At 50.2% G+C, this 12,915-nt stretch overlaps 2 long non-coding RNA genes across 2 annotated transcripts; both read right to left on the reverse strand.

Moving 5' to 3' along the window:
- Nucleotides 1-11,942: 11,942 nt before the first annotated feature.
- Nucleotides 11,943-12,358, reverse strand: LOC150024697 (uncharacterized). Its single transcript, XR_016516137.1, has 3 exons — nucleotides 12,288-12,358; nucleotides 12,144-12,213; nucleotides 11,943-12,069 (listed from the first exon to the last, which is right to left on the reverse strand). It is a non-coding gene; the product is annotated as an uncharacterized LOC150024697 (long non-coding RNA).
- A 6-nt stretch (nucleotides 12,359-12,364) lies between these two features.
- On the reverse strand, nucleotides 12,365-12,904 carry LOC150024698 (uncharacterized). Its single transcript, XR_016516138.1, has 3 exons — nucleotides 12,715-12,904; nucleotides 12,471-12,638; nucleotides 12,365-12,392 (listed from the first exon to the last, which is right to left on the reverse strand). It is a non-coding gene; the product is annotated as an uncharacterized LOC150024698 (long non-coding RNA).
- Nucleotides 12,905-12,915: the final 11 nt, after the last annotated feature.

The following is a 12,915-nucleotide window of genomic DNA, read 5'->3' on the forward strand; positions in this document are numbered from 1 at the left end:
AGACCACAGGGAAGGTGTATGAAGGCCCCTAACTCGCCAGTTCCAGTAGAGATCGCACTCCCAAGTTAGCTATGCACTGGGCAGTACCATGCATACGTAACTTGGCCAAAATGAGAGTAGAAGCAGCGCCAAGTCAGAGAGCCTCCAGATGATGGCACGTGTACAGTTGGATGCGAGCCATGTGTCCAAGTCTGTAACTGCCAGGAGAGAGAAAGCTACCAAGTATATAAGAGTTCTTAACAAACTTTCTAAGGTACGCACGTTCGGTTCATACACTTTACGCTTGCGAGTGATAGAGCTGACTGTGAGAGAGGATTTGCACGGTTCTTGTTCTCTTAGTATTTGGTGATACCGTCACTGACTTGAGCGTTGGAGTGCGATCGGCCGCAGCGGCGCCGTACTGTTTCTTTGCAGGTTCTTGAGGTAGATCCCGAAGAGGAACGGAGGTGAGAAGCGGTGCGCACGTCGATCCTTTGATAAGGCAGTTTCCAGCGTTCCGGTCAACAGGCAGGATCATCAGGCGCCCACCGTGGGACCGTGTAAAACTTGCTCCCATCCACGGCGTGAGTTCTTGGAAGTTTTCGAAGTTTTCTACGTGGTTGTGTGCTGGTGCAACCATCGTTCGCTGTTTCTTTAAGTTTCGTTCGGTGAATTTGCGTTTCGTACCGTTCGTTTGGCTTTTCGATCGGTGGAGTGAGGTTTCCTGCTGTTTGCACGTGATCTGTTTGGTGGAAGTTCAAGTTCTTTCGCTTGTTTGATTGTTCGCGGAGAAACGGTGGTTTCTGGCGAAGTTGTGGTTTTCTTTGAAGGCTTACGGTGTTCTTGAGTTTTCTTGCACAGTTTCGCACTGTTTTCTCCGATTGATCGCTGATTCGATCGTGGTTGAAGTGTTGTTCGCTGCATTCCTGTGATTCGCTGAAGTGCATGAGAAAAATGAGAAGCAATCGTTCAAGCCCCGTGGCGCCTGTCGCTGCTGAAGGCGACGCCGCCATGACCATGGCGCACATGGCAGAGATGATGCGCTCGTTGCAGGCAACTGTGGAAGCCTCACGAGTAGAGCAGGCGAGGATACATGAGGACCTGGTCGCCTCTCGCGCCAGGAACGAGGAGCTCAGCAAGGTGACTGAGGAGCTGCGTCGAGCTCTTCAGGAGCAGCAAGGACGTTCTTCTGCTGAAGAGGTGGCGCCGTCGACGCCACCTCGTGTTTTCCCAATGCCTTTTGTTCAGGCGATCACTGACACACCTATTCCCACGAGTGTGGTTCCGGTTAAGGCTGTCTTTACCGGCGTGGAGGATCCAGAGGCTCATCTGACCACGTTCCACACGCAGATGATGCTGTCGGGAGGGTCAGACGCCGTCTACTGCAAGATGTTCGTGAGTACGCTCCAGGGAACGGCGATGGAGTGGTTTGTGAGCCTGCCTAACGGCCACATAACCAGTTTTCAACAGTTCTCGAAGATCTTTGTCGAGCAGTACATCGTGAATAAGGCACCGCCCAGGGTGTCTTATGATCTGTTTGATATAAGGCAGTACAATGGGGAGTCCCTCAGAGACTACCTAAATCGCTTTGGAGCGCAGATGGTCAGATCGCCGGCTAAGGATGAAGAAATGCTGGTCTATGCCTTCAAGAAGGGCGTGCAGCCGGGACCATTCTGCGAGGCCTTGATCAGGGCTCATCCAGCGACGTTTGCTGAAGTCAGGCGACTTGCGGTGGCTCACATCGCCGACGAGAGTGAAGTCGCCGAGAAAAGAGGCAGCGTGGCTCCTGCCAGGCCACGCGCCCAGACCAGGATCCAGCCGCAGAGGGTGCTGGAAACGGCGGCGGCGGCCAGGAAAGACCAAAGGACTCGCCATCCTTATGATAGGAGAAACAAGGGAAGAAGCCAAGCGCGCCAGCAACCAGCACGCCGGGAATACAATCGCCCGCCTAAGCACAAGTTTGTCATGGGACTGGCGGATCTGATCGCCATTCCTAACATATCTGCTAGGTTGAAAGCGCCTGAGAAGGTGGGCGACAAGGTGCTGGGGTCAAAGCAAGATGCCTGGTGCGAGTTCCACCAATGTTTTGGCCACACTTTGGACTCGTGTTTGTCTTTGGGATATCAGCTCGACGATCTGGTTAAGAGCGGGTTCCTAAATGACTATCTACTGGACAGGAGGACGGGGGGAGCGTCGAGTTCCCAGCCAGTAGGTGGAGAAGCCCAGCAGCACGAGATGCCTATCCACGGGGAGATCCACACCATTGCAAGGGGTTTCTCAGGTGGTGGATGCACCGCATCGCAGAGGAAGAAGTACGCGCGATCGGTGATGACAGTGGATATGTTTGAAGATCACTCGCCGGAAGTGGACATTACGTTCACCAAGCAGGATCTTCGGGACGTTGTGCCTCATGACAACGATCCCATAGTCATTTCGTTGATTACGGCGGGAAGGAAGGTCCACAGAGTCCTGGTGGACCAAGGGAGCTTGGCAGACGTGATGTTCTGGCCGACTTTCACGCAGTTGGAGTTGTCCCTTGACCAGCTAAGGCCCTATGGAGGGTGCCTATATGGGTTCGCTGGCGACCAGGTGGAGGTCAGGGGGTACATTGAGCTGAGAACCACGTTTACAGATGAGGCTGGTTCGAGAACGGAGAAAATCAAGTACCTCATCGTAAACGCCTCTTCGGCGTATAACATCCTGTTGGGAAGGCCCACGCTTAACAGGATAGGCGCCATTCCGTCGACTCGGCACATGAAGGTAAAGCTGCCGTCCATGGAAGGGGTGGTGATCACGATTAAGTCTGATCAGAAAGAAGCGAAAAGGTGCTATGAGAATAGCCTGAAAAACAAAAGATCAGTGAGTTATGTAACAACCACCCCACCTCCCGGTGTGAAGCCTAGATCGACGGCAACAGAGGAGGCTGCCGGAAGAGATGTGGAGATGATAGACGCTGAGCTAGGGGAGAGGAATGCTGGCCTGGAGGAGGAAGAGGCGCGGAATCGCCCTGAGGAAGCAAGGGAACAGGGAATCGCCAGGGCGGTCATCGCTAGAGAATCCAGGCCTAAACCTGTCGAGCAGTGGCTCGAAAAGGAGATCGGGGGAAAAATCTTCAAGCTCGGAAGATCCCTGGAGGTCGATCTCCAGGACCAGATCGCCAAGGTGATTGAGCGGCATCTGGACGCGTTTGCATGGTCCGCTTCGGACATGCCCGGGATTAATCCCGACTTCTTGTGCCATAATCTGGCGATGGATAACATGGTGAGACCGGTGCGACAAAGGAGAAGAAAATTCAACGAGGAGAGGAGGCAGGCGATCAGGGACGAAACACAGAAACTCCTCGCTGCAGGCCACATCAGGGAAGTCCAGTACCCTGAATGGTTGGCAAATGTCGTGCTGGTGAAGAAGAGTAACGGGAAATGGCGCATGTGCGTCGATTTCACCGACCTGAACAAAGCTTGCCCAAAGGATTCGTATCCTTTACCAAGCATTGATGCCCTGGTTGATAGTGCTGCAGGGTGCAAGTTGTTGAGTTTCCTGGATGCCTTCTCAGGCTATAATCAGATCAAGATGCATCCCATGGATGAAGAAAAAACAGCCTTCATGACGGAGAGATCGTGCTACTGCTATAAGGTGATGTCGTTTGGGCTGAAGAACGCGGGGGCCACGTACCAGAGGCTGATGGATCGAGTACTTGCACCGATGCTAGGAAGGAATGTGCAAGCTTACGTCGATGACATGGTCGTGACCTCGCAGGAAAAAAGCAAGCACGTTGCGGACTTGGAAGAATTATTCACGACGATCGCCAAGTTCAAATTGAAGCTGAATCCGGAAAAATGCATTTTCGGCGTGGAGGCTGGAAAGTTTTTGGGTTTCCTCCTGACTGAAAGAGGAATAGAAGCCAACCCGGACAAATGCGCCGCCATCTTGGCGATGAGGAGCCCGGCTACGGTGAAAGAAGTCCAGCAGCTAACAGGTCGGATGGCAGCCCTATCTCGCTTCGTGTCAGCTAGCGGAGAAAAGGGACATCCCTATTTTCAATGTCTGCGGTGCAATAATAAGTTTGTTTGGACGAAAGGGTGCGAGGAAGCTTTCGTCAAACTGAAGGAGTACCTGGCGATCCCGTCGGTTCTGTGCAAACCGCTGGCGGGAATCCCTCTCAGGTTGTATTTTGCTGTGACTGAGAGGGCGGTGAGTGCGGTGCTCGCCCAGGATCAAGATCAGGCTCAGAAGCCTATATATTTTGTGAGCAAGGTGTTGCAGGGCCCAGAAACGAGATATCAGGCCCTGGAGAAGGTTGCGCTGGCTGTGATATTTTCGGCGAGGAGGTTGCGCCACTACTTCCACAGTTTCACAATACTGGTGATGACTGACCTGCCCATCCAGAAGGTCTTGAAGAAGCCCGACGTTGCGGGAAGGATGGTGAAGTGGGCAGTGGAGTTGTCAGAGTTCGATATCAAATATGAGCCCCGAGGCCCGATCAAGGGGCAAATCTTTGCAGATTTCGTGGTTGAGCTCTCATCAGAGGCGACGCGGGTTGAAGGAGACGATTTCCGTTGGGTACTTTCGGTGGATGGATCGTCGAACCAGCAGGGCAGCGGTGCTGGAGTCATATTGGAAGGGCCCAACGGCGTGCTGATCGAACAATCTCTGAGGTTTGCCTTCAAAGCCAGCAACAATCAAGCAGAGTACGAGGCGTTGATCGCCGGAATTTTGCTGGCCAAGGAGATGGGAGCTAGGGTGCTGATGGCTAAGAGTGACTCGCTGCTAGTCACGGGGCAAGTAACAGGCGAGTTCCAGGCTAAAGATCCACAAATGGCGGCTTACTTGGCGTATGTGCAGGAATTGAAGAGTTCCTTTGCCTCCTTTGAAGTGGTGCATGTGCCCAGAGAGCAGAATGCCCGAGCTGACTTGCTTGCTAAGCTCGCCAGCTCAGGCAAGGGGGGTAGGCAGAGGACGGTGATTCAAGAAACTCTGAAGACGCCAAGGGCATTTGTAGCAGATCACCTGGTCCTTTAGATAAGCAAGTCGACGGAGAGAGCAGCGAGAAGCCATAAGTGCTTGACGCAAGAAACTCTGAGATCGCCGAGGATTAGAGCATGTCGAGGAGAGAAGGTGGACGTGATGCAGGTCTGCGCCGCCCATAAGCCAGACACTTGGATAACACAGTACAAGCGGTGCCTGGCAGATGGCCTCCTCCCACTGGATCCAACAGAAGCTAGGAAGGTAAAGAAAAATTCCAACAAGTACACATTGATCGATGGCGATCTGTACAGGTTTGGGTTCACTCACCCACTCCTGGAATGTATACACGGCGAGAAGTGCACGAGAATCATGGCGGAGCTCCACGAAGGTATATGCGGAAGCCACGTCGGGGGTCGACCTCTGGCCGCGAGGACTCTCCGTGCAGGCTACTACTGGCCATCCATGAGAGAAGACTGCAAAAAATATGCCCAATGTTGTAAACAATGCCAACAGCACGCCGATTGGCTTAAGGCACCTCCCGAGGAGTTGAAGTCGATCTATAGCCCTTGGCCGTTTCATACTTGGGGAATCGACATCCTGGGACCTTTCCCGCTGGCGATCAGGCAGATGAAGTACTTGGTGGTGGCGATTGAGTATTTCACCAAGTGGATTGAAGCAGAACCAGTGGCCCAGATCACCGCACACAAGATCGAAGGTTTCGTGTGGAAGAACATCGTGTGCCGGTTTGGAGTGCCTAAACGCCTGGTGTCAGATAATGGGACGCAGTTTGCAAGCCACCTGTTGAAGAAGCTTTGCGATGGGGTGGGAATTCAACAAGTGTTTGCATCCGTCGAGCACCCTCAGACAAATGGCCAGGTGGAGTCAGCTAATCGGGTGTTGTTAAGAGGTTTGAAGAGAAGGCTCGAGAAAGCCAAGGGAAGTTGGGCTGAGGAGGTGCCCCGTATAGTCTGGGCGTACCACACCACCGAGCAGTCAGGAACCCATGAGACCCCGTTCAGCTTGGTCTATGGGTGTGATGCCATGATTCCGGTGGAGATCCAGGAGAGCTCGCCGAGATTCCAGAACTTCGTAGAGGAAGACTCGAATGAAGAGAGAAGGCTGAACCTGGATCTGCTGGATGAGGTCAGAGAAGAGGCGAGGCTGAAGGCTGAGACGGTGAAGAGGAGGATCGAACGAAGATACAACTCAAAGATGATGCCAAGGCAGTTTAGAGAAGGCGATCTGGTGATGAGGAAGGCCCACCAGTACGAGATGGAGAATAAACTGTCACCCAAGTGGACTGGACCGTTCAAAATAACCGAGGCGCTCGGGAACGGAGCCTACCGCTTAGAGACGCTGGAAGGAGGGGCGATTCCTCGCACCTGGAACGCCACGCACCTGAAGTTGTACTATAGTTAAGAGCTTTGTAAGTAAAGACAAACACAAAGGTTATATTACAATGTCTCTGTTAAAACAGTTTGAAGGGGGCACTCTTTTTTCCCTAAGGAGGGTTTTTAATGAGGCCACCCAATAAAAGAAGAGTTTTCGAAGTATAAGGCGTTTTCTGGTTGCATGTTTGCTGTTTTCCAAAGGTTTTGAAGAAAGACCTTGTCGCTTGTAAGTGATTTAAGGCGAGAAAAGATATATCGCATGCTTTCAGTTAAAGTTTTAAGTCCTCATCGTTTTTCGGCGATTGGAGGCACCGGTTAAAAGTTTTAAGTCCTCATCGTTTTTCGGCGATTGGAGGCACCAGTTAAAGTTTTAAAGTCCTCATCGTTTTTCGGCGATTGGAGGCACCAGATGAAAGACCTCAACGCCCTCGCGCGTTCTGAGGCAAGTTAAAGACCTCCTCGCCGTCGAGCGAGTGCAGGCGAGAAAGAGAAAGGGTCCTCAGTGCATCCAGGGGGGAGGAGATGTACACCCTGGGCAAGTTGAGGCACCAGTTAAAGACCTCCTCGCCGTCGAGCGAGTGCAGGCGAGGAAGAGTAAAAGTCCTCCGTGTTTCTGGGGGCGAGAAGATGTAACCCCTGGGGCAATGTAGAGGCACCAGTAAAAAGTCCTCCGTGTTTCTGGGAGCGAGAAGATGTAACCCCTGGGGCAATGTAGAGGCAAGATAAAGACCTTCTCGCCTATGAGCGAGTTCAGGCAAGATAAAGACCTTCTCGCCGATGAGCGAGTTCAGGCGAGTTAAAGACCTTCTCGCCGATGAGCGAGTTCAGGCGAGTTAAAGACCTTCTCGCTTATATGCGAGCTTAGGCAAAATAAAATCCTTCTCGTCTCGAACGAGTTCAGGTATGGTGCAGAGGGTGGAAGAAGTTTGGAAGGTGGCTAAGGTAGGTTCGAAGAGAACGCCTAGTCAACCGGTCTTTGTTCTGAAGTCCAGGAGGGCAAAGAAGGATCCCAAAAGGCATTTCTACTCCCAGATAAAGAAACAATTGCCAAAGCATGAGGCCAGGGAAAGTTGATATCACCAAGAGTCATTGGCGATCAGGAGGAGTTCAAACAGCGCCGAGAAGGTTAAAAGACTTATTTGATGAAGCGGGTCGAGTGGAACGGTGTTTGAGCCAATAACTGGGTTACAGTTCGTTGCTTGAAGGGTATTCTTGCGATAAGGTTAGTTGCCTTAAGAGTACAAGTTGGTTAAGGTGATTATTACTTGAGTTTGAAGTGGTTCGAAGCAGTTAAGTCAAAAGTCGTGTTTGCAAAATCGTTAAGTTAAATCCGGTAAAGTTAAACATGCAAAGGAGGTTAAGGCGCTTAAAGAAGTCAGGAGAGGGAATATCCAAACTTTGTCATTAAGATAAGTATCTGTTAAAGGCACATATACACGAGTTTATTACAGAATAATACAAGGGAAGAAACGAAGGTAGTAGACGAAGAAGAGTTGATTAGTCTTCAGCAGGAACGACTTTTCCATCTACTACTTCATTGTTCAGCGACACCATGCTGAGATCCAGATCGGGGAATAGGCAAGCGAATTGCTCCCGAGCAACTTCGAATCCAGCAGCCAGAATCTGAGCAGAATTTAGCTTGAGTTCTTCAATTTGCCCCTGAAGTTCCTCAATCCGCTTCTTTAGGTCTTCAGTTTGCTCTTTCAGCTCTTTATTCTGCTGTTCCAGCTCTCCAACCTGTTTTTTAAGTTGTTCGTTGGTCTCTTGAGCCTGGAGAAGGTCTTCAGTAACCTTCTTGGATTCCGATTGTGCTTGGGCCAACTCAGCGGCCACCTTTCCTTTCTCTTTGTTGGCCTCGACGAGATCAGCCATGGCGTCGTCCCTCACCTTTTCTACTTGCCCAAGTAGTTTCTCTCGGTCGATCGACCTCTGCTCCAGTTTTTGCACCTTAGCGGCGTCAGCCTTCATGAGAGCCTCCAGGTCGACCGCCTTGGCACGAAGAGGCACAATTTTGCTTTCCAGCTCTACCTTCTCTTGGGCAAGTTGGTGAACTTTGTGGCGAAGGTCAGTAGCCTCCTTGTGCGCCAGCCTGAGCTCGGTATTCATGGCATCCTCCACTCGGGAGTGTTCGATTTCTGCGAGCGTCAGGCTGAAGGACAACTTCTCCACCTCGATCCTCATGGTGCTGTTTTCGGTTTTGAGGTTGAAGAGGTCGTCCTGGAGCCTCCTGGTTGAACCCTCCACAGCCCTGGTTATGATCGCAGGGATGTCCTCCGCTATAGTCTTCAGCTTGGCGGTTAGAGGCTCCCACATCCTTGTGACCTCAAGGGGGAGGTTTGCGGCTTGCAGAGGCACCAGAGGCGTTGTGGGGGCTTGTTGTGGGTTCTCGTCGCCACCTTCCTTAGCAGGTTCTCCAATAGTTGCTTCTTGGCGTGGCGACGGAATCGGGGATTCGGTGATCAGAATCGGAGAGGTGTGAGCAACCTCATCCCCGATTGGAGCATCTTCTGCAGCTGAAGCATTTGAAGGGGGACCCCCTCCAGCTGACACATACGGCGTTGAAGCGCTTGGGGGGTCCTCCAGGAAGTTTGGCTCTTGGGCCTCAGCTGCAGGTGGCGCAGTGGCCAGTGGAACCGCTTGGACTGGTGAGGAAGGAGCCTGTGGTGTTGGCGATGATGGAGGAGGAGCAGGCGTCGATGGTGGTGTTGAGGTTGGAAGAGGGGGTGGAGCAGGTGGTGAAGAAGGTGCCACCCTCTTCCTCTTCGTAACGAGGCCATCCTCGGTGACCTCGTCGTCCTCTTCTTCCTCCTCATGGATGACTTGAGGGGCTTTCCTTTTAGGTCTCTTAAGGACCAGTTTTTTGCGTTGGGCGGGTTCCTTGGGTGGTGATCGCCCTTGGACAATGGCGGCCTCCACCACCGAGTTGGGCACCGTTTGGGAACCGGTCACCAACCCGTGGTTTCGGGCGAGCGCCTTTAGTTCGGCGAGCATGTTTCTGGGCAACATGTTGTCTGCATGGGACGAAAATGCATGGGTTAACTCAAGGAAAACAAATAAGTGCATTAGGTAATAAACAGCAAAGCAGGCGGTATGTGCAGGAAAGGTAAAACCAAAGTCTTGTGCATAACGCACAAGACGCCCAGAAACAGCTAAACAAGAAGCGGTATCAAAACAAGAGTTTAATGTCCTAACCTATTCGAATTTCTAGCTGATCTTCGTAGAATTCGAAGCATATCAAGGTGGTGGTGAGGAATGATATATTGGCGTCCGCCACCTTCTTCCAGAAGAGATAGAGGTCTCTGTCCAATGCTCCCATGCTGTCAGGACTTCTGGGCCTCCTGAAGCAGCTCTTGGACTCCTTTTTCCCCTTGTCCACCCAGTACAAGGGGAAGCCATCGAGAAGGGAGGTGTCCTTGTCGTTTGCACGTACTTGGACGAATTTCCCCTTCAAGTCTTTGTACGATTGCTGGAAGATGGTAAAGATGGACCTCCCAGCAATTGCGTTCAAGCTGACCCACAGGCGGTCTCCTGGGTGCTTGGCTTCGAAAAGGAATAAAAACACGTCCACCGACGCGGGCAACCCCAGGTGGGCGCACATTACTTGAAAAGCTCGAACAAACGCCCAGCTGTTGGGGTGGAGCTGGGCGGCAGCAATGTTGAGCTCGGTAAGAAGTTCCCTCTCGAATCGGGTGAAGGGGAACCTGAGCCTGACCTTCTTGAATAGAGTCGTATAGACAAAACAGAAGGGCCCGTCGGCGCTTACTTTGTCATCAGCACACACGGGCAGATCGGCGGGGCAAGGCAGCACCATCATCTTCTCGTCGTGCTCCTTGTGAAACGATTGGTAAATCTCATCCCCCTTAGTCAGCCGCAAGACTGCTCCCGCAGTGTTCACTAAGGATGTCTCTTTCAGAAGGGTTGAGTTGGCCCAGGGATATAAAGTTTTGAAGTCTGGCAGAGGAACGGGGGCTCCTCCAGCGTTAGGTGGAGTCGCCTGGGCCAGGACAGGTTGGGAAGACGCAGGCCTCTCAGCCTGCGAGGATGAAGCGCCACGAACTGATTTTGGGTCGTGTGCTTGTGAAGGAAGGTTTCGTGCTGAAGGAGGAGGGTTCGGGGTAATCTTGGTGCGAGTCATGATAGCAGCTGCAAAGGAAGAAGAAAGGAAAAATGATCAGGGGGTTACGAAGGCTGACTCGATCATAGAAGGAAGGTGAAAGACGGACGAATGTAGGTTCGTTGCGACGATTGACGAAGCCCTGAGTTACGTAGAAGAATAAATGGAAAAACAACCCACAGCGTATGCACCAGGCAGTTACAGGATGATGCGAATCGGTTAAAATGCAAGGAAAGCCAGCAGAAGAAGGAAAGTAGGTACCTTTTGATGATCAGGAAGACGATGAAGGTAGATGGTGATGCAGGATGCTGGAGAGCGCTGAGAGTTTTTGCAGAAGAAAGTTGGAGCGTTCGTGAATGCGAGGGAAAGTGATGGAACAGTGCTGAGTGAAAATGGGTTTAAGGGTTTTTTCGAAATGGGTTTAGGAAGCGCAAACGGCAACTGAAGAGAGCCGTTGATGAAGCCACGTGTCGAGCGATGAGTGAGGGGTTTGGTGGAGCGTCAGGGCAGCAGAAGGTACAACCGCTTGGAATTCTGCGTCAGTGCCACGTAGATTGGTGTAGACGTAGGCTCTTTCAGTCTTTTCGCTAGACAAGTCTTCGCTTAAGACTGGGGGGCTTGTGTACCGCCCTGGTGGTCGGGTGTGATGACGTGGCACCCTGCTACAGTATAGGCGTGTTTGCAAGGCGCCAGGTTGGCAAGAGGGAAGGAAGTCGGGGGGCTCGTGTAGTCGCCAGTTGTTATATTGGCGTGTTCCGAGTTCCAGCTTACCAGGATCGGCGATCGCCAGGTTAAAGATGAAGTCGCCAGATGAAGGAGATCGCCAGAGTGAGCACATCGCCAAGGATGAAGGAGAAGCAGATTATGAAGGCGGCCGGCGAGACCACAGGGAAGGTGTATGAAGGCCCCTAACTCGCCAGTTCCAGTAGAGATCGCACTCCCAAGTTAGCTATGCACTGGGCAGTACCATGCATACGTAACTTGGCCAAAATGAGAGTAGAAGCAGCGCCAAGTCAGAGAGCCTCCAGATGATGGCACGTGTACAGTTGGATGTGAGCCATGTGTCCAAGTCTGTAACTGCCAGGAGAGAGAAAGCTACCAGGTATATAAGAGTTCTTAACAAACTTTCTAAGGTACGCACGTTCAGTTCATACACTTTACGCTTGCGAGTGATAGAGCTGACTGTGAGAGAGGATTTGCACGGTTCTTGTTCTCTTAGTATTTGGTGATACCGTCACTGACTTGAGCGTTGGAGTGCGATCGGCCGCAGCGGCGCTGTACTGTTTCTTTGCAGGTTCTTGAGGTAGATCCCGAAGAGGAACGGAGGTGAGAAGCGGTGCGCACGTCGATCCTTTGATAAGGCAGTTTCCAGCGTTCCGGTCAACAGGCAGGATCATCTAACATATGAAATGCCTTCCTCACTCATTGGTGTTTCTTCTGTGAATAACTGCATTGCAAAGTTGACATAAATTAGTTTCTAGATATATATATGTTCAAGAATTATAAAAATGATTTAACATATACCTCTTTCCAACCAGTTTTAACACCTAGTCTTATAATGGTAATCATCCATTGCATAATGTAATAGCCACACTCATAGCTTCCTGGTTGTTTATTACACTATAATTCAATAAAAATTAATATGTTAGTATATTGATAAACAATGATAATAGAGAAAGAAAAAAATTACAAACCTTTACTCTTATGTAGTTCAAATTATTTGAACTGGATCGACCTTTTAGGATGTTATATCCACGCCATGAACTGGTTAATACAAAAAACCTCGTTAGTAGATGGTTAATTAGTAACATACAAAGTTAAGTTTATACTATACTTACGTATCAATGATATCCTTAAATTTTGTGGGCATCTTCTTGTGTAGGGAACAGAACCACACAGCAGTCTTATCAATGGTTGATAAGACAAGTAACTGCCAATGATGCCTATATGATCATTGAAAAGAGTTAGTAAATATTTAAAACATGAAATAATAATAATTGATGACATATAATTAAACTTACTCATTAATATAAGGGCATAAATAAATTTGTTTTCCCTCTTTTTCCAGGATGTTAGTGATGTATGCTTGAGTCTCAGTTGAGTTTGGTCCAACGGGATTAGTATATGCAGGATCTAAGAATCCATACATATTTTCCTTCCCCTCAGTGATACAGACTCTATGCAAAAACCTACAAGTTTTTAGTTAAAGCATAATCAATAATAATTTAACATAAAGTAAATTGAATAATAGGTAAAGATACTTACATCATAAAAAATTGAATTATACTTATATTGAGCTCCTGTTTCCCAGATATAAATTCTGATAAATCTGTGTTGTAAATCATCAGTGGCAGTTCAGTGTTGATTTGAAAAAATGTATTATCCCACGGAACTGGAAAAGGATCATTGCCAATCTGACTAGCAATGAGACGTAGGGAAGCCATAGGATCGTCAACTGGAACCTCA

Source organism: Phaseolus vulgaris, chromosome 10 (genome assembly GCF_051622355.1).
Source record: "Phaseolus vulgaris cultivar YP4 chromosome 10, ASM5162235v1, whole genome shotgun sequence".
In the NCBI taxonomy this organism is placed as follows: Eukaryota; Viridiplantae; Streptophyta; class Magnoliopsida; order Fabales; family Fabaceae; genus Phaseolus; species Phaseolus vulgaris.